General features: G+C 46.1%; 1 protein-coding gene across 2 annotated transcripts in view; it reads left to right on the top strand.

Annotated features, from left to right (window-relative positions):
- The window catches only part of LOC148513485 (uncharacterized), a 48,140-nt gene continuing 20,826 nt past the window's right edge, over positions 1-27,314 (top strand). Inside the window, exons 1-4 of one of the 2 annotated variants that reach the window (XM_088481838.1) lie at positions 1-243; positions 2,146-2,180; positions 10,654-10,780; positions 14,101-14,246. The gene's annotated coding sequence lies outside the window, so the exon portion shown is untranslated. The remainder of the gene's footprint in view (positions 244-2,145; positions 2,181-10,653; positions 10,781-14,100; positions 14,247-27,314) is intronic. The other variant, XM_088481839.1, reaches the window with a different exon arrangement.

The raw sequence follows: 27,314 nt of genomic DNA, 5'->3' as shown, positions 1-27,314 counted from the left end.
TGTAACGACTGGTTGTTCTCGCCAAGGCCCAGCAGATATTCCGTGTTCTATTGCTGGACCCATGTGAATAGATCGGCAGCTGATACAGAGGAAACTTCTCATAAAGTTTTAAATATGGATTATGTTCTGTCTGTCTACGGACTAATTAACGGTTTATTTTCTACGTATTCTTCTCTCCTGCTTCTATGGACATTCAGTATTTTTTGCATTTGCTACTCAGATGACTTGCCAGAAAAGGAAAAGGTAAGTTGTATTATGTATATTATGAACCACATAAATTCATCCCGATTTTATTTGTTCCTGGTTCTACATCCTATGATCCTAGCTTAATGGAGAAATTAGATCTTAATGTTTATCTTGTATTATTAAATACCGTGTCGGAGTCGCCAGCTTTTTACTGGCCTCACTGCGCCATTTGTCGCTGCGACAGCATGCGTTCTCCCGCAAAGCCACTACAGTGCCAGCGATGCACTCAAAAGCAATAGGATCATTACTGGGTATGGTGAAAAAACGTAGGTGGCAGATGCGTGATCGATGCCTGCCTGTGCGCGGTTACCAGAACCAGGGAAGTCGGGAAAGAAGATCTGGGCACGTGATTTTATACCCGCACGGATGGATATTATCTGATTTGGCCAAAAGGACTGACAGTCCTGTCGCTGGATTCTTGTGTGGGCACCATTAGATGTGTAATGCTGCCCTGGTCTCTGATGGAAGTATTATTGTTCAATGCTTATGTAGCGGTGTAACATTAGTGAGAAGTGCACAAACTGTGGGGCTCATTCAGACCCGCTCGCTAAGATGCAAACACTTGCTGCTGCCAATGGTACGCAGTGCGCATACCTTAGCGAAAGTTCACCATGCATTCGCTCGCTGCGCATAGACAGCCCAGCAGAGTGAGTGACAGGGGAAGCCGTCTGTAGGTGGTAACAGGGGCTGGCCATTAATAACGGGGGAGTGGAGGTGCAAACGCAGGCGTGCCTGAGCATCTCAATGGCGTGTTAGAGGCGTGCATAATTATAGGACAGCGTCATAGTACACGTCACCTGGCTGGTTTTTACACTGAAGTGCTTGCGGCAGGATATGGTCAACCTCAAGCGCTGTGATAGCATCCGATGTACCGATGGTTGCATACACTTCCTGGACATGACGTGCACAAGTGGGCGTCTTAGAACAGGGTGGTGGGTGTCTGCATACACTATGTGATCGCTCTCTAAGAAATAGTGGGCGTGCTAATGCATTGCTGTGCGATAGCCCTGCCTACGCAATTTGCATACACATCGTGCGAGCAGCTCTGAATCGGGTCCTGTGTCTGCTAGTACTTTCTCATAAGAGCTTACTATCTAACGAGAGGTGTGGGATGCAGCAGAATAAGGCACTTGATATGGTCACCAGCGCAGTCTGGTCTTATTTCCAGCTCCACTCCCAACCAATAGGGACAATGATAACAATGAGTCTGCATCTCTCTGCTATGGTGGCTGTCTTCCTGTCTCCTGCTAACGGTGCTGGTACTGTATGTAACACCATTCAGCTGTCCACCGCTAGAAAATGTGTGGCAGGCTCGGTTGTAAACTGGTTAGCATTTCTATCTTACAGTCCTTTGGACATGGATTCGATTCTGACCATGGTCCAATTTGTGCAGAGTTTGTATGTTCTCTCAACTTCCGTGGATCTCCTCTGGGTGGTCTGATTTCCTTACACACTCCAAAAACGGGATGGGTACGGGATGCCGGGGCTCAGGATCCCGGTGGTTAGAATCCTGACGGGGTGAGGATACTGACACCTGCAGGTAAGTATCCTAAACCTACCCATAAACTTAACCCTCCCTCCCCGCAGCCGAATGTTTTATTTTGCAATGCTTTACTTACATATCCTCCCTGCCGTTACTTTACAATGGCAAAGTCTCATGGCCCACATTGGCACTGCCTGGACAGCGTGTACATGGCACGCGGGGGCACCCTGGGAGAATAATTCCGGAGTTTGTGAGGTTTGCGTTTGTTTCAGTGGTGTGTGGCTAATTATCAATATCACGTAGACAACCCCTAAGATGAAGACTATGAGCTGGTGGATGGTTTGTGTGTGATCTGACTTGCCAAAGTGTGTATATATTCTTGCTAATAACCCTGTTCATCGTCCTCCCTCCTCCAGGTGAAAATGAATGGGAGAGATGCTGACGGAACGCAGTGAGTATGTGATGCTTACAGAATATGGGTGCATCCGTCTGTACAGGGAGAGATGACATACTTACTAATTCTGTAACTAATGCTTTTCAGACACCAGTTTAAATAATGATCCTGACATAGGTTATACTTTATATATGTTGCGAGGGAGGAAACTATTCAGGGTGCGTCCAATGTCTTTTGTTTATTACAGAATGTTTAATGCTAGAACTACAGGGGTGATTAATATTAAATACATTTATATTAGGTTGTGATGCAAACTACATTTTCTGGGTCCCATCCTGAATTGCTGGTAATGAGACCCATGGCAGAGTGATTGCCAGGAAGTGCCGTTTGTGGGTGGTGATGGGGGGGTGGGTGTCCGGGCGAACGCAGGCGTGTCAAGTGTGTTTCAGTGGCGTTGCAGGGGCGTGCATAAATTATCCCCTGCAATACCATATGCAGCCTGAGATCCCATAGCATGCATGGCTGTTAGCAATTCCTGAGTAAGGTCAGGGCTTGTGCAAGTGTGCGTCTGGGTTCCATGTTACCTATTTGTTTTGCTATTTTGACAAAGTATACGGATGTGAGTAAGGGGAAGTGCGCGTCCTTATGTCAGTCTGCGATCGCAATGCGAATGGAAACATTTGCATATACCCCCTGATATTAGTAACTGCGCTGCGCGCGTATACGCAAAATAGCGATCTGTAGTGAATGAGGCCCTATGTTCATAATATTGGGAAACTGAATTTCAACAGTGACTGATGGAAGTATTACACCATGACTAATTATAAGATGAGGGTGCCAAAAATATGGGTGTGGTCACCTACCAGAAGGGGCGTGGCTACTGAATATGGGCCGTGCCAACATGACACGACACCCATATTGGCACATTCCTTTACATTCCATATGCACCTTACCTCTGCGGTGGTTTCTCACATCGTGGAACCTCTGAAGAAATGTATCCTCCCTGGCACGATGGCGTCTTCAGTCGGTATTCACTATTCATGTAGGTCACATCGTCCGGAAGATGCCTGTTCGTGTCGGAATAATAACAGTGTCAACATCATACAACAGCGGTTCAACCAGCCTCATGCCTCCTGTGTAACTTCCTTTCCCCTGCGTCTCTCAGCCACACCATCATCCCACTGCATCATCCGTCAGCCACACCATAGCCCCCCCCTGTGTCGTCTCACAGCACACCATCACCGCCACCCTGTGTCAACTCTCAGCACACCATCATCTCCCCCCTACCTCATCTCTCAACATACCGTCACCTCCCGCCCTGCGTCATCTCTGTCAGGCGATCAGCTCCCTCCCTGCGTCGTCTCTCAGTCAGGCGATCAGCTCCCTCCCTGCGTCGTCTCTCAGTCAGGCGATCAGCTCCCTCTTGCGTCGTCTCTCAGTCAGGCGATCAGCTCCCTCTTGCGTCGTTTCTCAGTCAGGCGATCAGCTCCCTCTTGCGTCGTTTCTCAGTCAGGCGATCAGCTCCCTCTTGCGTCGTTTCTCAGTCAGGCGATCAGCTCCCTCTTGCGTCGTTTCTCAGTCAGGCGATCAGCTCCCTCCCTGCGTCGTCTCTCAAACAGACGATCAGCTCCCTCCTGCGTCGTCTCTCAGTCAGGCGATCAGCTCCCTCCCTGCGTCGTCTCTCAGTCAGGCGATCAGCTCCCTCCCTGCGTCGTCTCTCAGTCAGGCGATCAGCCCCCCCCCCTGCATCGTCTCTCAGTCAGGCGATCAGCTCCCTCCCTGCGTCGTCTTTCAGTCAGGCGATCAGCTCCCCCCTGCGTCGTCTCTCAGTCAGGCGATCAGCTCCCCCCTGCGTCGTCTCTCAGTCAGGCGATCAGCTCCCTCTTGCGTCGTCTCTCAGTCAGGCGATCAGCTCCCTCTTGCGTCGTCTCTCAGTCAGGCGATCAGCTCCCTCCCTGCGTCGTCTCTCAGTCAGGCGATCAGCCCCCCCCCCCCTGCATCGTCTCTCAGTCAGGCGATCAGCTCCCTCCCTGCGTCGTCTCTCAGTCAGGCGATCAGCTCCCCCCTGCGTCGTCTCTCAGTCAGGCGATCAGCTCCCTCTTGCGTCGTCTCTCAGTCAGGCGATCAGCTCCCTCTTGCGTCGTTTCTCAGTCAGGCGATCAGCTCCCTCTTGCGTCGTTTCTCAGTCAGGCGATCAGCTCCCTCTTGCGTCGTTTCTCAGTCAGGCGATCAGCTCCCTCTTGCGTCGTTTCTCAGTCAGGCGATCAGCTCCCTCCCTGCGTCGTCTCTCAAACAGACGATCAGCTCCCTCCTGCGTCGTCTCTCAGTCAGGCGATCAGCTCCCTCCCTGCGTCGTCTCTCAGTCAGGCGATCAGCTCCCTCCCTGCGTCGTCTCTCAGTCAGGCGATCAGCTCCCTCTTGCGTCGTCTCTCAGTCAGGCGATCAGCTCCCTCCCTGCGTCGTCTCTCAGTCAGGCGATCAGCTCCCTCCCTGCGTCGTCTCTCAGTCAGGCGATCAGCTCCCTCTTGCGTCGTCTCTCAGTCAGGCGATCAGCTCCCTCCCTGCGTCGTCTCTCAGTCAGGCGATCAGCTCCCTCCCTGCGTCGTCTCTCAGTCAGGCGATCAGCTCCCTCCCTGCGTCGTCTCTCAGTCAGGCGATCAGCTCCCTCCCTGCGTCGTCTCTCAGTCAGGCGATCAGCTCCCTCCCTGCGTCGTCTCTCAGTCAGGCGATCAGCTCCCTCCCTGCGTCGTCTCTCAGTCAGGCGATCAGCTCCCTCTTGCGTCGTCTCTCAGTCAGGCGATCAGCTCCCTCCCTGCGTCGTCTCTCAGTCAGGCGATCAGCTCCCTCCCTGCGTCGTCTCTCAGTCAGGCGATCAGCTCCCTCTTGCGTCGTTTCTCAGTCAGGCGATCAGCTCCCTCTTGCGTCGTCTCTCAGTCAGGCGATCAGCTCCCTCCCTGCGTCGTCTCTCAGTCAGGCGATCAGCCCCCCCCCCCCTGCGTCGTCTCTCAGTTAGGCGATCAGCTCCCTCCCTGCGTCGTCTCTCAGTCAGGCGATCAGCTCCCCCCTGCGTCGTCTCTCAGTCAGGCGATCAGCTCCCCCCTGCGTCGCCTCTCAGTCAGGCGATCAGCTCCCCCTTGCGTCGTTTCTCAGTCAGGAGATCAGCTCCCTCTTGCGTCGTTTCTCAGTCAGGCGGTCAGCTCCCTCTTGCGTCGTTTCTCAGTCAGGCGATCAGCTCCCTCCTGCGTCGTCTTTCAGGACAGACACACTGACACATGTATATACATATACATATATATATATATATATATATTATACACACACACACACACACACACACACATACACACTGACATATACACATACAGTACATACTGACACATAAACACACACTCATGGCCATAGGGAGGGTGGTGCGGCCGGTGCCTCCGCACAGGGCGGCATCCTCTAGAGGCACCGGCCAAGAACTGCCCGACTCCGGAGAGGTCTGTAGAAAGTGACCTGCAGTGCTGCGCGGCGCACACCAGCGATGCCAGCGAAGATCCCCGCCCTCCACCCACCTCCGAGAGCAAAAGGTAAGCGCTCAGGGGGAGGAGGGGGGCGGGGGTGAGCGAGAGGGGCGGAAGTGCAGCACAGGGCGCACTGCCGTCCTGCTACGGCGCTGCACACACTGACATATACACATACACACACTGACATATACACATACACACACTGACACAGACACACACACTAACACAGATACGCACACACACGCTGACACAGACGCATACAGACACACACAGATACACACTAACACAGATACACACACGGTGACACAATTACACACACGCTGACACAAATACACACACGCTGACTCAGATACGTACACGCTGACTCAGATACGTACACGCTGACTCAGATACGTACACGCTGACTCAGATACGTACACGCTGACTCAGATACGTACACGCTGACACATATAAGTACATGCTGACACAGATACACACATGCTGACTCAGATACATACATGCTGACACATATACACACACACATGCTGACACATATACATACATACTGACACAGATGCATGCTGACAGTAACACAGATACACACATGCTGACACAGATACACACATGCTGACACAGATACACACATGCTGACACAGATACACACATGCACATGCTGAAACAGATACACACGCTGACACATATATACACACTCTGATACTTATACACACAAGCTGACATGCTGCTCCCCCCCCCCCCCCCCCAATACTTACCAGTGGTGAAGCTGCAGAGCGCTGGGGAAGGAGAACTTTCACTATCCGTGTCACCTGGCGCCGGCAGCAGCTCTCAGCCTCTCAGGATCAGCATGCTGCAGAATACCAGGAGGTCTGCCTTGGAGGGGCTGCGCCTCTCTTCTGCAACTCCCCCTACAGTCAGCACCAGCAGCTCTCAGCCTCTCAGGATCAGCATGCTGCAGAATACCAGGAGGACTGCCTTGGAGGGGCTGCACGTCTCTCCTGCAGCTCCCCCTACAGTCAGCACCAGCAGCTCTCAGCCTCTCAGGATCAGCATGCTGCAGAATACCAGGAGGACTGCCTTGGAGGGGCTGCACGTCTCTTCTGCAACTCCCCCTACAGTCAGGACCAGCAGCTCTCAGCCTCTCAGGATCAGCATGCTGCAGAATACCAGGAGGACTGCCTTGGAGGGGCTGCGCCTCTCTTCTGCAGCTCCCCCTACAGTCAGGACCAGCAGCTCTCAGCCTCTCAGGATCAGCATGCTGCAGAATACCAGGAGGACTGCCTTGGAGGGGCTGCACGTCTCTCCTGCAGCTCCCCCTACAGTCAGCACCAGCAGCTCTCAGCCTCTCAGGATCAGCATGCTGCAGAATACCAGGAGGACTGCCTTGGAGGGGCTGCGCCTCTCTCCTGCAGCTCCCCCTACAGTCAGCACCAGCAGCTCTCAGCCTCTCAGGATCAGCATGCTGCAGAATACCAGGAGGACTGCCTTGGAGGGGCTGCGCCTCTCTCCTGCAGCTCCCCCTACAGTCAGCACCAGCAGCTCTCAGCCTCTCAGGATCAGCATGCTGCAGAATACCAGGAGGACTGCCTTGGAGGGGCTGCGCCTCTCTCCTGCAGCTCCCCCTACAGTCAACACCAGCTTGCTGCTGCTAGTCACTCACTACACTGTACTGTGTACAGTAGTAGATAAAGCGGAGAGTGGGCGGTGCGGGTAACAATGCCCTGGCTGGCACCCCCTCTGCTGGGCCTGCCACGTCGCCCAGGGCACTAGCCCCGCTCGACCCCCCTAGTTACACCACTGCTTTGGTATAATGGTGACAATGTTTCCTGAAACTGGTTATAAAGTTAGGTATGCAGATACAACTACTCTGTACTATGCGAAAGCGAGCTGGAATCTGTCTTCTGGCAGCATTATTATACCGCTAACAAGCTGCTATATGAGTCTCTGTATGGGCTACATAGTTGCCATATCATATGTCACTGTTGTATTCCATAAAGCCTTTTCTGTGCCATCCTGATCTGTAACCACAAGTGCCCCATGGAACATTTGCCCTCCTGACCCCCATGCCAGCACCCCCCGTGTGTATACAGTTAGATACTGTACAAACCAAGATATCACGGTGATGAAATGAATCCTTTAACGTCACACAACTGTAAAGTATCCGTGAAACCCAGCCTTAAGTTTCCTTTCTGAGAGCCTTGATTATGAAGCGCCATCGATGAGTAGCAGAAAGCACTTTGATTTTGCATCAGTTTGTCTGGGTGGTCCAGCCAGCACACGTCAAAGTGCATGCCTATGGTCTGCAGATACCTAGAACCTGGCCACAGGTACCTGACGTGTCGCCTCTGGAAAGGCGGTGCACTGGGATGGTCGTGGGAAACCGATGGTTGCCAACTATTGATGTCCCCAATATGATGCCGGGATTGCAATGGTTGCCAACCCTTTGCATGCTTCTTTTCATTGCTCATCTAAAGGCTGCTGGCTTCCATTCTGTTGCCGAAACCAGGAAGCGTTGTCCGTAGCAGAGCTCCGTTATGCGTGTGCAAACATTCGGCTTCTACTGCGCATGTGCACTAGTTAGCCATCGAATGGTATCCATGCAAAGGCTACATGCCATCACAAGTGGGGATGGCGGCACATTGTACAATATTTTATTGTCCCCTTGCAGGGGCCAACCCTACTGCAGAAATGTAAACTATTCAAACCCTCTATCCCTTTAGAACCACCCATTCAGGAAATCATGAAAGTATTGTTTGGAAACATTTGACCTGATAGCACATCTAAGACCATACTTGTATCACGGCAAAGTCCCTATTATGTTAAGGATGTTTCAAAAACCATTAACCTAAAATAAATATAATATAAAAATACAGTACAGGTCAGAGATAAAAGTACAGTGACCAGTGTGATACCTCACAGTTGCATTAATCCCAATGTCCCCATTGCACCTGTTGATGTCTGGAGCTATACCCCCCAGGATGCAGAGAAGGTAAGTTCAACTGCAGGAGTTTGAGATTGCAGGAGAGAGAAGTGTGAAGCCATGGGGGGAGATTTTTCAGAGTTGGGGGGAAATGCGAATGAAGTACAAAAAGGAATACAGAGATGTGCAGCCAGGAGTGTGGAGATAGCAGACAGCAGGAGAAAGATACATCACATTCTGAAAGCAAGAAATATGTGAGAGACACAATCTGCATGAGAAACGGAATCAGTATGATTTACCACCGGCCGCAGCGGAAGGCGGGCACTGAAGATCCCGATAGGAAAGTAGTTTTTCTATTTACCAACCTAACCTCCCCCCCAACCCTAACCCTCCCCCCACGTGCCTAACCCTAACCCCCTTCTGTGCCTAAACCTAACACTCCCTTTCCCGCAGCCTAACCCTAAGTCTCCCGGGGGGGATGCCTAACCCTAACTCCCCCCCCCCCCCCCCCCCCCGGGGGTGCCTAACCCTAACTCCCCCTAGCCTAACCCTAACCCCCCGGGAGTCCCTAACCCTCACCCCCCCTTTGGTCGGTAAGCTGGGTGTCGGGCTCCCGGCGTAGGTCTAATGACAGGTGTCAGGATTTCGACGCCTGTCATTAGACACTTGCCGGGATTAGACAGTCGGGATGCCGACGGTCAGCATTTAGACCGTCGGCATCCAGACTGCATACCTGAGAAACATGGTGTTACGAGAGACAAGCTGCATTAAAGAGATTGCTGAGACTTGTGTTGCCACATCCAGACCACGTGTTCTAGTGTATGCTGCGCTATCTTCTGGAGGAGAAGCTTTATCCTGCTATTTGGTGAGTGATAACCTTTATTTCATATGAGCGACATTGCTGCATTTAAAGCATATATAACAGCGCTGCAACAATAGACCGTTTCTGTGTATTTGAGGCTCCAACTGCCCACAATTATCCTCACTTACACCCCTGGTTCTAATGGTTAAAACTGCTGCTTTTTTTTTCTTAGCTCTGTTACAGTGCATTGTATCCTCAATATTACCACCTAGTATAAGGAAAATTTCATTGAACCAAACAGTACTGAGAGCATGTAAAAATCCATGTGTCTGTATTATTGCATGCTTAAGTATTGAAGTAATATTGTGTGGCGTTAAGTAGGACTGTATAATTATTATTACATTATATGCATTTGCGAAGAGCTAGTTAAGATGTATTTGACGTAGAGTCAGTGAGGGAATGATTGTTAGGAAGAGTCATCTAAATGTATGATATGGCCATAATGAAGAACTGCGCGCCATCTGTTTCTTTACCTGAAATCGCCCATTCTAGCCTTTATTTGGGGTCACTAGGAATAAATAAATACAATTATTTTTGCCTACATTATGTCTACTGTATTGTCTGTGTCTGGGAAAGGGTAAGTTTTCCTTGCCTCTCTGCTGCGGTCTGAGGGAGGGAAGAAGCAACAGTGCGGCCGAGGACAGAGTGCCAGAGCAAGAGCGGATTTCTGCCAACACCACATCCTGGTGACACAGGACTGTGATAATCCAACACATTTTGACATCTACTATAAATTTATTTGGGGTACCACACCAGGACACACCCATGACCTACTGACAGCAACAAACCAAATACTTCACAGCAATTGTAGAGTAAACAAAATATCATATATTTAGAGATCTATTAAATTACACGCGTAATGGGAGGGGGTAGGGCGAGTTGCCATTTTAACAGTGTGGAAACGCTACTAACACCTCCCGTAACTTACACCCCTTGTGGCTCAATCTCGCTCTGGACTTGTGGCTTTTAATACGCAAACTTATGGGGCTGCAAACAAAAATCTGCGAGTGCCGTAAGTGTAGGCTATATCCGCACTTACTCGCGACCGCAAGTTAGTCACTTCTAATTGAATTGACCTCATAGGCTTAGATTTCTTGAGATGAGGAAGTTCATGCTGCAAGAATGTTTTGTCATGCTTTCTCTGATTCTCTGCTAAAGGTGAACAGCAGGAACACATAAATGTAAGGGTCCTCTTTACCACCAACATACATCAACCAGATCACAGTGCTGTATGGTTATTTTCAGGCCCACGGACGCTGACGGTACTGCGCACGCTGAGAGATATGTTGAATTATTTCAATTCTGGTTGTATGAAGAAGAAAGTCTGAGAACAGGATCAGAATCAGTGGAGGAGAAGATCTGCAAATTAGAGGTAAAAACTGGAAGACTGTGACCCTCTGGGTTCTCTCACTTCCTATTGGGTCTATTTATTAAAGGGAGAAAAGCCCGTTTTCCGGGAAAAAGAACATAGGTATCAAAGGGGTGGCCAGGGTGAACTGTGACAGAGAGAAGTTCATTTGTGTAGTGTAGCCTAGCTAGCAAGGGTCGCAGTCTTACAAATACTACTTTAGTACATTTTATATCATAGAGAATATTCATCAAAAATAAATGCTTTAATATTAAAATAATTCTGTAATATATATATATATATATATATATATATATATTTTCTGTAATATATATATACTTTAATATTAAAATAATTCTGTAATATATATATAATATATATATACACACACTGTGTGTGTATAATATATATATATATATATATATATATATATCTATATATATATATCTTCCTTGCGAAATGTTCTTCTTCTGCTGCCCCGCTCTGTCAGTCCCTCCATTGGTTGCCGGTTTTCTACCGTATTCAATACAAAATACTTTCACTTACACATAAGGCTATTAACCAAGCCACACCAACATACATCTATTCACTCATCTCGAAATATCTCCCAACCCGACCTCTCCGCTCAGCACAAGATCTGCGTCTTTCATCCCCATGCATTACTTGCTCCCATTCACGGTTACAGGACTTTCTTCGCGCTGCACCCACTCTATGGAATAACCTACCTCGCACAATAAGACTTTCCTCTAGTCTCCAATCCTTCAAGCGTTCCCTGAAAACTCACCTCTTCAGGCAAGCTTATCAGATCCCAGAACCTCCCACATAACCTTCTTAGCTTCCATATCTAATTACATCCCCTTTTACAGTCCACACACAATCTCACACATCGTCTTTCTCTCACATCCTCCTGACATTTGGTCGATATTCCTGTGTGACTGGATCATGCAGCCAACCAAGAAACTGTGCATTCTGGCTGGACCAAAATGCAATATATAGCACCTATCCTTGTGTATCAATGCCTATTTCCCTATAGATTGTAAGCTTGCGAGCAGGGCCTTCCTACCTATATATCTGTTTGTTATTACCCAGTTTTGTTTTATTAATGTTACAATTGTAAAGCGCAACGGAATATGCTGCGCTATATAAGAAACTGTTAATAAATAAATAAAATATATATATATATATATTTATTCTTGTTATTTATTACCAGTTATTTATGTAGCGCACACATATTCTGCAGCGCATTACAGAGTATATTTGGCCATTCACATCAGTCCCTGCCCCAGTGGAACTTACAATCTATATTCCCTACCTCATGTACACACACATACACACTAGGGATCATTTTTGTTGGGAGCCAATTACCCTATCAGTATATTTGTGGAGTGTGGGAGGAAACCCGAGCACCCAGAGGAAACCCACGCAAGCACAGGGAGAATATACAAACTCCACACCGGTAGGGCCATGCTGTGAAACTGAACCCACGTCCTCAGTGCTGTGAGGCAGTAATGCTAACCACTACACCATCTGTGATGCTATATATATATATATATTTTTTTAAAGTGAAATGGAACTGGTAGACCATACCATTAATTCCAGTTCCATTGTACATGACACTGGCCGCCATAGTGGTAAGGTGACAGCTACTATTCCCAGACAGTACCACTGGGCTGCTCCGGTGACATTTTAATGATAACTTGTAGTGATAGCTGATTTGTACTCACTGCTTATTAGTAAATAGACCCTATAATTTTTTTTTTTTTTATCAAAATGAAAATAAAAGTAGGGTTTAATAGCGATACGGTAATAGAAACAAAATCGGGATACATCAGGAATCCCGGTGCAGGGGATGCCGACACTAAGAATACCCGATACCTGTCTGATCCCCGGCGCCAGCTTCCCGAAGGTAAAAAATGTGTTGGGGGGGGGAGGGGAGTTAGGGTTAGGCAACAGAGGGAGAGTTAGAGTTAGGCACTAGGGGGGGAGGGGAGGTAAGTTTTTGGCGCTAGGTGGGGGAGGTTAGGTTCAGGCACTGGGGAGGGTTATGGTAGGGAGAGGGCTAGGATACCTACCGCCTGCATCCCATACCCATCCCATCATCAATCATAGCAAAACAGTGAGGAATAAAAATTCACACATGACGTGTGTTATATTACACAGAATGTAACAGGTGTAAGGCATAACCCCATATGCCTCTTCATTGTAGCGTAACTGTTATGGCGTGCAATTCTATAACAGGAAGTGGGGATATAGGGCTGTACCTGGGGGATATAGCTGCAACAGCTGAGGCTGGGCTTAAAATAACGCCCATATTCCCACACATTGGAGGCACCAGCGTCTGGGATACCCGTCAAACCTGCCTCTCCTGATATAAATACTTGTAGGAGGGTCAGCACTGCTTCAGTCATTATGCAGATAGCGATACGTTTTATTAAGAAAGAGAGTCCCATGGCAATGATTTAAAAGTGTTTGAAGGCTCTATGGGGCACAGACATATTAGCTAGTTACATCTTGTGGTCCTGAGCAAGCAGAATTCCCATTTCATCCTCTGTATCTGTCCCCCATGTGTACATTTAGCCCCTGTATCTGTCCCCCATGTGTACATTTAGCCCCTGTATCTGTCCCCCATGTGTACATTTAGCCCCTGTATCTGTCCCCCATGTGTACATTAAGCCCCTGTATCTGTCCCCCATGTTTACATTTAGCCCCTGTATCTGTCCCCCATGTGCACATTTACCCCCTGTATCTGTCCCCCATGTTTACATTTAGCCCCTGTATCTGTCCCCCATGTGTACATTTAGCCCCTGTATCTGTCCCCCATGTGTACATTTAGCCCCTGTATCTGTCCCCCATGTGTACATTTAGCCCCTGTATTATCTGTCCCCCATGTGTACATTTAGCCCCTGTATCTGTCCCCCATGGGTACATTTACCCCCTGTATCTGTCCCCCATGTGTACATTTAGTCCCTGTATCTGTCCCCCATGTGTACATTTAGCTCCTGTATCTATCCCCCATGTGTACATTTAGCCCCTGTATCTGTCCCCCATGTGTACATTTAGCCCCTGTATCTGTCCCCCATGTGTACATTTACCCCCTGTATCTGTCCCCCATGTGTACATTTACCCCCTGTATCTGTCCCCCATGTGTACATTTACCCCCTGTATCTGTCCCCCATGTGTACATTTAGCCCCTGTATCTGTCCCCCATGTGTACATTTAGCCCCCGTATCTGTCCCCATGTGTACATTTAGCCCCTGTATCTGTCCCCCATGGGTACATTTAGCCCCTGTAGTATCTGTCCCCCATGGGTACATTTAGCCCCTGTGTTCTGTTTCATTCTGCAGAGCGCCTGTAAAGTGCTGAAGATAATTCAGATAGTCATTGATTCCTTGAAGACCCGTAATGTTTCCAACTTTCCTTCTGCCATGAATGAGAGGATGCAGGAGGTACAGGAGAGGTTTGAGAACATGAAAGCGTATATTGAGTAGCGGTGAGTCGCTGTACCTGCTGTCCAGCATTTTGTAGACTTTACAGGGGCGCCAAAAACATAGAAATAAAGATAATATACAAACAATATCAGGTATTTGCTCTTATACAGAAATGATAAGAAATGAGCCTCATGAATCACTGCATGCCACAAGGATTACACATAATAACACAGTAATAGTAATATATGCCCAAATACGTAACAAAGATATTTAGATCTATAATATCTGTTATTGCTACTTAACATACTGTACATATTGACTGCTGGCTATTTCTTATGTAGAAAAGTTGGGACAAGTCACTCTATAGTAGAGACCAGTGGTGCACACATGGGGGGTATCTGAGCATCCAGAAACTCCCCCGAACAGAACAAATTTTTTTCAGATGTCGAAGCTGGATTATTGGCTGAGACAAGATCAGTTTAAAATTGGATCGCAGCGACGCCATCTTGCGACTGGCCGTAAGACGTCATCTTGGAAATGAGATCGCAAGACGCCATTTTGCGAATGGTCGTCCAAGCGCCATTTTAGATATTTCTCACTATTAAGTACATATGGCGATATTACTATTAGCACCATGCGATTGCATCTTTCACCACTTCTCATATACACATTAATACGCACAATTGCGTTGTTAACTAGTCGCATATTAGCGAATGCATAAGATCCTATATGAAAATGCTGTTTATTAGCTTTATGCGCACGCATCTGTCCCAAGTTAACTAGCGTCGTTATATCAAACCCCGCATACTCACACATTACATATCCACATACAAGGTTCCATAAGCTTTAAGGTATAATATTTAAGTTTGTTCATTTAGTATAAATGCTGTGTAATAAAGATTATTTGGTAACTAAGGTTTTATACATAAGTAAGCCGTGTTTGGTTTTGTACTGATGCGTACTCTTTCCACAGTAGTCCGGTATCGTCGGTGTGGAGATCGCATCATGCATTCTCAACTTATGGACCGCAGAGACTTCAAGCAACAAAATGTATATAATATGAATAACTGTTAGGATGTTGCACGAGGCGGGAAACCAGAGACCCCCAGTTGTTGGAGGCTGGGTTGGGTCTATTTGAATCAGCCTGTTAAACGCTCTGTAACAGATGCATCCCCTTGGGATCCAATGGCATCAGCAACAAACTTCTCTATTGTTTTGTCTATTCCTGGGGGGTATAAATATGTGTGCTCCAACACTGGGTCTTAGTCTTCGTGCTGAATGCTGATTGACAAAGGGGTTTCTTGCTGATGCCTAACATCTGATCCGGAAGCGCTGCGTATGTATACTGTACTTGGGTCTGTATGATTCCTTTGCGCCGAATTGTGTCTGGATCAATAGCGTGTAACTGACTGTACTTTTTACTTGAATAATACTTTGTGCTTTGGAACCACAGATTCCAGGTCTTAAGTCTTTATTTACTGTATGACTACGTACGCAAATTAGCGTCATCCTTAGAAGGTATAGGCAGGATATTAGAAAGTATAGGAAGGAGTGTATAGAGGTACTAAAACAGTATTGTTAGTTGGGGGCTCGTAGTGAAGTCACTTACCTACTCACATGGTACATACGGCTATCGATATCTCGGCAAAGGGTGGAGTGGCCACATGCAGGGTTTACCTGCAACCGCTTTGTGCTGAAAGATCGCTATCCATTTCCGTGTGAACCAAGGAAGCTGACTAGAATCCAGGGACAAGAGAGGAAAAAGTTTGTTTTCCTTTGTTGATAGAACCTAACGTTTAAAGGGGTGCCGCAGTATTGAGTACGCGGCTGAGTCGCAGTTTTGCACACAGCAAAGACGCACTTTTGCGTACGCAGCTAAAAAGTTGTCATACGGTTGTGTGGTAGTCGCATTTTTGTTTATGCGACTGGTCACACAATAGCGTATACGTACTTCCGGTTGTGCTGCCACGTGTTTAAATAAAGCCGTTGAGGTTTACATTTTTCAATTGTTATCAATATCTGGGTTAACGTGTATTTTTCTGCGCAGGAAAAAAGTGTGTTACAGTGAGTATTTGTTGGTAGGGGTAACTTGTTCCCTACAGTTAGAGGTACCGAATGACCTTTAAGGGCTAAGTGCTAGTCGCTTGGTAAGCAGCTTACCGTTCTATACACAGTAGCAGGTGTACATGTTGTCTTTGTTGTAAAGAAGTGCGTGGAAGTAGCCGACATATAAACTTCCATAGGTGTGGAAGTTGCCTTACTAAATCTTATTCGGGTGTGGAAGTTGATTTTTTCAAATCTTATCCAGGTGTGTGGGCGCTGCTGTTTAAATCGTTCACAGGTAAGTGAAAGTATCTTGATTGTCTTTCACCAGTTTAAATCTTTATTGAAAAGCGTAGGATTTGTCTCAGAATGGGAGCCGCGCAAACAGTAGAGATGTTAGACAATGATGTGCTGTTAATGGAGGTGCCGATTGGATCGGCCCGTCGTATTATGCATACTAAGAACTGTAATTATGCAATAAGGTATTGTGATGTATGGTTTAAAATGACGATGAAGAGTGTTAGACCGTTTCCCAGAATTGGTAGTTTTGATAAAAATGTACTAGATAATGTCCGGTATCACATCAGTCTGATGCGCTCCCGAGAGAAAAGGGTCAAATATTATGAATGTTTAAAGTTGTGGCAGCATGAAGGGGATGTGTGGCTTAAAAATACGCAAGCGACGCAAACTAGCGTTGTGAGCGCTTTGCCAGAGAATACATCCACGACGCTGAATTGTAGCGTTGTGGAGAGTATTGCCAGTAGTTCACGCTCACCTCCCCCACCTTATGTGGATGGAGGTGCAAGTACAGTTACCAAAAATATACCCATAAAATTGTAACAAGCAATTTGTACACTCTCTTAAGCAACCATAAGGAAAATGTTTATGATGTGGATGATGAGCCTATTGTAATGTCTGCCATTTCCCATGCTGTGCAAATGATAGATGCTGCCTCACCACAATCACGAGTGGTGCCGCCGTCTCCATCGGTAACAGCAAGGGAAGTGTTAACACCCTCTGCACCCGTAGAGGAAGTTGTTAATACCATACGTAGCAGCAACAGATTAAACCCCCAGCCAGGTAACAAGGTCAAAGGTAGCAGCGCTGCCGGTCTGCATCCCATTCGGACAATAACCGTTCCGAATGGAAATGCAGATGTGAACGGTGTAGTGCCCACGAGGGAAGTGGTAATGCATTGTCCTTGGACAAGAGCAGAACTAAATTCCATCATAAATGATTTCCCCGAATCCAAAAAGGAACTAGCCAAATGTCAAAGATTTTTGAGAAATTTGGGTAGTTCACATGAGCCAACTAATAAAGATTGGCGTGTGGTGTTAAGGGCCTGTCTACCACGCAATACCGACGTGACAAAATTTATCACGGATTGTGTATTGGATGGTGACGTTCCCTTAACAGACCAAGTAAACCAAGGTAACATTTCCCGCATTGTAACTCAATTAGGTATATATTTTCCAGTAGTAGTTAACTGGACCAAAATTTTCACCATTAAGCAAAAGGAAAGTGAATCTGCAGAAGATTATTGCGACCGGGCTCTGCAGGCTATCACCCAGTACACTGGGATAGAAGATATTAAAGATAGCACTCACCACAGGGGAATGATAGTCACGGTACTCATGGACGGTCTGAAAAAGAATTTAAAGACTCTGGTTCAGACCTCACAGCCTGGCTGGAGGGGACTCACAATAGATACCCTCATAGAATCTGCCATAGAACATGATAAAAACATCTCAAAGAAGAGAGAGACCCAGAGCGAAAAACTAATGGCTGTCAGTATCCAAGCTCTGGAGGGAATGACTGTAACATCACAGCCAACACACACTCGCACCTGCACACACACTTACATCTGAACAGATATATGCCCTCACTAACCCCACGCAACAACAAACACAGCTCTATTCCACTAACCCAATACAACCACAGGTCCCATACTACTCACAAACTTCATATCCCCCACAATACCCTTACCCTCCCTATCCTTACCCATATCCACCACCTTTACCCTCTGCTCAAACCTCACAACAACACGTCTTCACCCGATCCACGAACATGTTTTAATTGTAAACAAACAGGACACTTAAGTAGAAACTGTACAGTAAAAATAGTAGGACCCCAAATCAGGGAAGACCTGGACAACCCCATAAGGGATATGCACAGAGACCAGCAAATGTCCAGCAGGCACCAGCTACAATTGTGGCCGTAAATGCTTTATTGGAGAATGGGAGCCAACGCTAGGGGTCAGGTCATACCTGTAGTCTACAGATAGTCAGGTTAACGGGAAGTACTAGGGAAGAACCGGTCATGATGGTTGATGTAGCTGGTACTGAATATCCTTTCTTGTAGCGACCAGGTCAGTGATGGGCGACCAGGTCAGTGATAAAATCTCCCGTTAATTTACAGGTGACCAACGAGACAGTACCAAAAATGGGTGTAACAGGTAAAGTGGAACATTATCCTTTAACATAGTCCACAGAGGTTACTATTGGGCCGTTGCATACCAGGCATTCTTTCCTTCTGGCTGCTGCGATTCCTACTAACCTGCTGGGTAGAGATCTGTTATGCAAAATGGGATGTGTTATATATTGCACCCCTGATGGTGTGTTTTTAGATATCCCAGAGAGAGTTGCACACGAGGTGCGGGATATGTTGGACACTCCCCAAAGGATAATGTATCACTCTACAAGCTTGAATGATAATCCATCCCAGGTAGATGAAATGTTGTCCCAAATTCCAGATTCTCTTTGGACTAAGGATGGACAGGACACTGGATTAATGGCAAACGTAAGCCCTGTAATGCTAAATTTTAAAAGTGGTAGGCAAGCTCCAAAAATTTCCCAGTACCCACTAAAACAGGAGGTAGAGTTAGGGGTTTTTCCAATAATTGAGCGATTATTGCAACAGGGAATTTTAGTTCGTACAGCTAGTGTAGCCAACAGTCCCATCTTTCCAGTGAAGAAGAGTGGTGGGAGGGGTTATAGGCTGGTACAAGACCTTAGAGGTGTTAATAAGGTGGTAGAGAACCAATTTCCTGTAGTGCCAAATCCAGCTGTCATCCTGATGCAGATCTCACCAAATGCAACCCATTTCACTGTCATTGACCTCTGTTCTGCTTTCTTCTCTGTGCCTCTCCACCCTGTCAGTATCTATTCGCATTTACATACAGAGGTGTACAATATACATGGACACGGTTACCCCAAGGTTTCATAGACAGCCCCAGTATCTTCTCCCAGGCATTGTACGACTGTTTACAATCTTTTCAACCTGCCAATGGATCTGTTCTAATTCAATATGTGGACGATTTATTGCTATGTTCTGACTCGTTTATGTCATGTTTGAATGATACTAAACTTTTGTTACTTCATCTCTCGCATACAGGACACAAGGTGGCTAAGGACAAACTACAGCCATGCCAATCCAGAGTAAAATATTTGGGACACTGCCTAACCCAGGGTTTACGACATCTTACAAATGATAGAATCCAGGCCATACAAAACATGACACTGCCGCAGAATCAACAGAAAATTCGTACCTTCTTGGGAATGTGTGGATACTGTAGAATGTGGATCCCAGGTTTTTTTATTTTGGCCTTACCTTTACAGGAATTAGTCTCTTCCTCAAAGCCCGATCGTGTCATACACACAGAGGAATCAGAGCAGGCTTTCCTTAATCTTAAGGACAGTCTGACAAAAGCTCCTGCATTGGGAATACCTGATTATGAAAAACCTTTTGATTTGTATTGTACGGAAGCCGATGGTTGTGCTGCAGGTGTCCTTACACAAAAACATGGTGATACCAGTAGGCCCGTAGCATACTACAGTGCCCATTTGGACATTGCAGCAAGATCACTCCCCACTTGTTTGAGAAGTGTAGCAGCTACCGCTCTATTGGTGAGTAAAAGTGAGGACGTAGTACTGGGTCATGATATGATTGTCTACAGTCCCCATGCTGTATCTGCTTTGTTGAACTCAGCTCAAACCAGACACGTCTCTTCGGCTAGGTTTACCAAATGGGAACTAGCTCTAATCGCACCCGCAAACATCACTGTTAAACGTTGCAGCACGCTGAATCCAGCAACGTTATTTACCATATGTACAACATAATGTACAAAGGGTGGAAGGAGGTGAGTTATTGGCAGGAGGTGAGTTCAGCGGACATAATGATACGCACGATTGTATGAAATATCTGAATCAGACCTTTACTGCTAGACCTGACATACATGACACACCTTTAGAGAATGTGGATGTGACTTTTTATATGGATGGGAGTTGTCATAGACAAACAGACACAGGTGAATTATGTACAGGTTATGCTGTTGTAAATGACACAGACATCATAGAAGCTAAACCTCTTGGTTCTCCTCACTCAGCCAGGTGGCAGAGTTAGTAGCACTAACTAGAGCGTGTGAACTGGCAGCAAGCAAATCTGCTAACATTTACACTGACTCGAGGTACGCGTTCGGGGTGGTGCACGATTCTGGGGCTCTATGGCATGTGAGAAATTTTATGGCAGCAGCAGGCACACCAGTAGCACATTCCCGACACATAAAACATCTTTTAGAAGCAATCCAACTGCCCAAAGCGGTGGCAGTAATTAAATGTAAAGCCCATACATGTGAGGATGATCCGGTGTCACTGGGCAACAACAGAGCCGATGAAGCTGCAAAATGGGCAGCAGGGTTAAAAATGTTTTCTCCAACTGAAAAAATTATGTCTTTCCAAACAACTGATATGCTGAAATTAATTGAGATGCAAAATTTGTTTTCAATTCAGGAAAAATCCATTTGGAAGTCCAAGGGATGTGGGCAAGAGTCCTCCGGGCTCTGGAGGGACGGACAAGGTAAACCAGTAGCCCCCAAGGCATATTACCCCAGCCTGGCTGAGGCAGCACACGGTCTGACTCATCTGGGAAAGCAAGGTATGTGCAAGTTGGTGAGAGCATACTGGTGTGCACCAGGTTTTTCTTCACAAGCAGAAAAGATAGCAATGTCCTGTCTGACCTGCTTGAGGAAGAACATAGGGAAAGCGATCCCTACCGAACCGTCCCACATTCCACCGACTGATGGACCTTTCCAGGTGATACAAATTGATTTCATCCAATTACCACCCTGCAGGAACCGTAAGTATGTATTAGTGTGCACTGACGTATTTTCTAATTGGGTTGAGGCCTACCCAGCGGCCACTAATACTGCTGCATTTACTGCCAAGAAATTAGTTCAGGGATTTGCATGCCGGTACGGTATCCCTAAAATCATCGAGAGTGACAGGGGTACTCATTTCACAGGTGATGTTTTTCAAAATATGTGTAAGCTGATGGGTATTAATAGCCGACTTCATACCCCCTACCGACCGCGAGCCAGTGCCAAGGTAGAGAGGATGAACGGGACTATTAAAAATAAGTAAAGTAAAATCATGGCAGAGACTGGACTAGGATGGCCAGAAGCATTACCTTTGGTCCTACATAGCATAAGGACCACTCCTAGACCTCCTCTAAATCTGTCCCCAATTGAAATACTGTTCAGTAGACAACCTCATTTGATTATAAGTCCACAGGAAGACTTGAAAGGTAACAACGAGGTAACTGTAAAGTATCTTATATCAATGAGTAAGCAGTTAAAGCAACAGCAGCAGAAACTGAAATTGTTGTCCCATGATATGCCTGGAACGAACTGTCATGATGTTGAACCAGGAGAATATGTTATGATCAGAAATTTCTTGCGTTCAGGTTGTTTGACTGATCGGTGGGAAGGTCCGTACCAGGTGCTGCTGACAAGTACTACATCTTTGAAGGTGGCTGATAGAGATACCTGGGTCCATTCCACTCACTGCAAAAAGGTCAATCAACCGGTGGAGAAACAAGTCGGAGACAAGGCTGATAGCGTGGACCTGTCGCTCGTGAGCTTGTTTCGGGAGGATTGAAAAGGTCGTAGTGAGATACCTGAACTAAGAGAAATTTGTAGGTGTTGTTGTGACAATGGACGGGCCTGCTGTGTTCATTTTCATATTCTCTTTCAGAGTGTTCACCATCCTGGTCGGTTCGGGAATATCCAGTTTTTGTGATGGGAGACCGATTGAGGAAATGGGAGCTGATGGCAGTGCTGATGGAGTGGAGTCAGGAGGAGTGCGCTGCCAATCAGGGGAGTGTCTGACCAATCTTAGTACTGTTATTGTGAAGAGAGCTGTCATTCCGGACACTCGGGGACGGTGTGGAGGTTTATTGTCTGAAGATTCCTGTATTTGTGAGCTTTGTGGGTCCCTAGTTGATGAGAACTGTATCAAACGGTGCCAACCAAAATATAACCCGTAATGGGGTGGGTATCCTTTAGAGGATTATCATAGCATGGTAGGCAAAGTGTTAAATTAAACTGATTGCTGGGTGTGTTCACATGTGCCACAGGGACAGCATAACGTAGGGTTGGTGCCATTTCCGCTGAATATCACGGAAATTTTAGAATTGCAAAAAGGGAAAACATTGGATGGAAAATTCCTCTCATCCAAACCATCTCATTTCAAACTCTATCAATTCCAGTAGATAGATCACTTTTGTGTTTAAACATAACCAACCCCAATAAACCCGGGAGTTGGGAAGTGATGGGGAATAATCAGATGATGACCTTCTCACAAAGAGCTGATAATGAGTCCATAAACCATGATCTGTTACGCTCCATTAAATCTGATGGGAAACATTTTAGGTATCGGTATACATTGAGTTCCACCAAAGAAATTATTGGTAAGGTGCCAGATGGTTATTGTGCTAAAATAATACAGCCAGAAACTTGCATATACCAGATGGAAGACCCAGAAATAGGATTGTTTGCAAGGGAAATGTGCTTAATGATAAAGATGCATACCATTCCTTATGTTCTCCCTGACAATGTATATTTTATATGTGGAAGAAAAGCGTATAAGTGGCAGTAGTATAGAGCACACTTTTCTATCAAACTCAAAAGTGACAGGTACAAATAAATACCAAACGCAATATCCTAAAGGTACCTCTCAAACACTGTCCAATATAAATACAAATAAAAGGAAGTCCGTATGAATCACCAATCTTCTAGCGTGACAGTGTGATCATAAGGACTGCGGCCTGCTGGGGACTGGACTGGAAAGGTACTATACGGACATGGTCTTTTAATCTGGAACAAAAGCCCATCTATGTATATGCTGATACCATCTGCCTTGATCTGAAGGCCCCCTCTGGTACGCAGGCATTTTTATTGTGGAAATATATGTATGTAATAAAGTTTTGTGTGGAGTTACACTAATGGGATATCCCTATTTCTAAATTGTTTTTGAGGGACAACAGGATGCTTTCATAGAAGGTGAAACTAATGAATTGGAAAAGTTGATGAGAGAGATTCCAATTTTACATGTAAGTAAGGATATTGTTTATCCCAGTAAAAGGATTCACATTCACTCATTGATTTTCCTCTTTTCTCGGAGGAATAAAGAGGAAGACGTACACATTTTTCTGGATAGAAGATTGGTGATTCATACAGACACTTTTATTTGTATTTATATTGGACAGTGTTTGAGAGGTACCTTTAGGATATTGCGTTTGGTATTTATTTGTGTTTTATATAAGTGTGGTGGGGACCACGTTGTTTGCTAAACAGCATATTCCATAACCTGGAGCGCAGATTTTTTTACTATTTTTTCAAAAGTGACAGGTGCCCCGCCCACTCTCCTCCCACACCACGCCCACTCTCCTCCCACACCACGCCCACTCCCCACCCTAACCCGGCCCTATACCCGCCCTAATCCCGCCCATATTACTCCTCATGACACGCCCAGTATATAAATTTTATATCCTATTAATATTAACTGTATATAAATTTTATATGCTGTTAATAATAAAGGGCTATCAAATTAATATAGCATTTATATAAAATGGGTAATTTGTAATTAATTGATAGCGTGTACTGAATATTATTAACCCTTATAAGAGTAATAAGCTGATTGTCTACAATCAAATACGCCGATGTGAGACACCAAGCGGCTAGCTGGGAAAAATGCGGATGAAAAAAGCGTATTACACGGTATTAAATCCAGGGAGTTATAGCGGCATTGATAAGTTTAATGCTGCAAATAAAGGCAGGTTTAAAAGAACCGATATTAAAAAATGGCTGCGTGATCAAGATGCTTATACTTTACATAAGCCGGCCAGGAAAAACTATAGAAGGAACATGATCTGCGTATCGGATATAAACCAGCAATGGCAATGCGACTTGGTCTCGCTCATAGATCTCGCGAGTTACAACAATGGTTTTAAGTACATACTAACCATTATCGATATTTTCAGTAAGAGAGCGTGGGCGGTAAGTCTAATGAATAAGAACGCTACAGCGGTCGCTAATTCATTTGAAAAAATATTCCATCAGGATTACATACCAAAGACGCTGCAAACTGATCGTGGTAAAGAGTTTCTAAATAAAATCCTAAAAAAGCTGTTAGAAAATATGGTGTACATCATTTTACTACCAATAACGATGTCAAAGCATCGGTTATAGAGCGCTTTAATAGGACTTTAAAAACACGGATGTGGCGTTATTTCACAGCTCTGAATACATACAGATATATAGGCGTATTACAGGACTTCATAACCAGCTATAATAATACATACCACAGAACGATTAAGTGTACGCCGTGTGAAGTGAACCCCTCTAATGCCTTGAGAATTTTCAAGACCACATACGGAGATTACTTTAAAGCCTGTAAATTTCCGCCGCGTCTAGCCGTCGGTGAGCACGTACGCATCTCCAAATATAAGGCTATATTTCAGAAAGGCTACGAACAGAATTATTCTGAGGAAATATTTGTAATACACGGAGTGACACTAAAGGTCTTAAGACGCTTTATACGTTGACGGATCTATACGGCGAAACTATAACGGGTAGTTTTTACCCCGAAGAGCTTCAAACCATACCAAAAAACTATAATAGAACTTACAAAGTGGAAAAGATTTTAAAAAATAAGACGGTCAGAGGTCGGAAATACGCGTTGGTCAAGTGGCGCGGATACCCCGCAAAATTTAACAGCTGAGTCGCTGCATCGGAGATAAAAGATATATAAAACACAACATCTGCTATACAAGGAGAGATGGATGAACGATCTCTACATATCCTTACCCAGCAATGCCTCGGCGGACACATTCCCACAACATAAGATTTCTAACTATACAACAAAACTTGCAAAACCGATACACTTAAACGGTGAATGGGAGGTAGCTCTTACAGAAATACAATACCCCCACACCCGGAATACTGTGGATATACACGATTGTGTGTTGCAAATAACAAAGTGGGGTAGCCAGAGCTTGGATATCACGAGGGTGTGCATTAAACCCGGTTTTTATGAAACAATCGATGCGCTACTTGTGGTAATCAATGCAGAAATTGCGCGACATAAACTGGAGGGAGGGTTTAAACTATGGTATGATCCGCTTGAACGCAGCGTATCCTTCGACAGTAAGCCCTTGTACCAGCTCAGAGCAGGCGCTAAGCTGACAAGAATACGGGGTTTACAACCTAAAACTAAGGCCCTCATTCAGAGCCGTACGCTCTGAGCAGAGCGCACGCTCTGAATGAGGGCCGCCCTCCATAATTATGGAGCGTCCTCCTGGACTCTCGTATAGCTGTGGGTCACCACCCACAGCCTATACGAGCGTGCAGTTTGATGGCCGCGATGGTCTTGAGCCTGTGGTTGAGTTTTTCAACCGCAAGGCCCGGAGTGATTTTGGCTCTATCAGAGCCAAAATCACTTCCACTGACATCACTAGTGATGTCAGTGGGCCGGCTTCTGATGGTAGGCGTTCCCTTGGGAACGCCCCTGTCAGGGAGGCAAGCCCCCGGCACGCCCACCAAAGGGGGCGTGCTGTCAATCAACATCGACAGCACGCCCCCTTTGATCAGACACAACGAGCGAAGGAAGGTCCTTCGCTCGTCTGGCGCATGCGCACGACGGAGCTCCCGCTGTTGTGCGCATGCGCAGTGCACAACATCGACCCACTTGCGAGCAGACAGCCGCTTGCGAGTGGGTCTGAATGAGGCCCTAAGTTTTTAAAGCCATGCGCTGACATCATCGGAGGACAATATACGTTGTTCGTGTACACAGACATTATCGAACACCAGAGGGTCGGTGATAGTTATGTCCCATTGCTACGCACGATTGAAATTAAGGGGCGTAACAAGATATGGTCACAATTCGATATGAGAAGCCCGATTATGTACCTTTGTGCAAAGCACATTTTGACACTATAGCCATAGAGATAAAGAACGACCACAATGTGAACATCGCATTTAAGTTTGGGAAGGCGATCGTGAAACTACACTTTAGACGTCGCAAAAACGATTTTTATTAATTAACAGAATGGTCGCTATTAAAAATTATGGTGATCCGGCACTCTACGCACAATGTTATAAAGCGCAAGCCGGTAATGGTTTACCCAGTTTTCACCGGAGCGCGTACATTAGGCGGCATTTTTCTAAGCCTTTTCAGAAAAGCGGTGCTTCTTTTCCGAAGAGGTTTAGAGTTGGCTAAACCGCACGTAAAGACCGCAGCACGTAATATCGCAAAAGATGTTATCGGACACGCCACAACGGCTGTTGTGAATAAAATACACTATGCGAGTCAAGCAAAACAAGATGGTTCGGGGTTAATATATACAAGGAAAGGAGCAGCTAAAAGAAAACTGAAGCGGACGACAACACTTCCGTCATGGTGTATGCCCCTTTTAAACAAAAACCGGAGACGTCGCAACTTAAATAAGAAGAGAAAAGCGACACGAGGAGTTGGTGATATTTTTTAATAATGTCTTTCATACACGCAGAGTCAGTTGAATGCGCAAAATCAGAGCTGGATCTTTTCGACATACCCCTGACGCAAACTAGCGTGGAGAAAAGTCTATATGTCGAAGTTCAACCTTTAGCGGCGTTATCCGACACAGCGCCACTTGAATTTTATATAGCAGCCAGCGGTGAACACTACTACGATCTGAACAACACTCTGCTGTACGTCAAATGTAAGATCGTACGTGCCGATAACACACCGATACCACAAGGAGCACGGGCCGCC

The sequence above is a fragment of the Taudactylus pleione genome, unplaced genomic scaffold (assembly GCF_031769625.1).
Source record: "Taudactylus pleione unplaced genomic scaffold, aTauple2 ptg000278l, whole genome shotgun sequence".
Lineage (NCBI taxonomy): Eukaryota > Metazoa > Chordata > Amphibia > Anura > Myobatrachidae > Taudactylus > Taudactylus pleione.
This window is presented reverse-complemented; position numbering and strand designations above follow the sequence as displayed.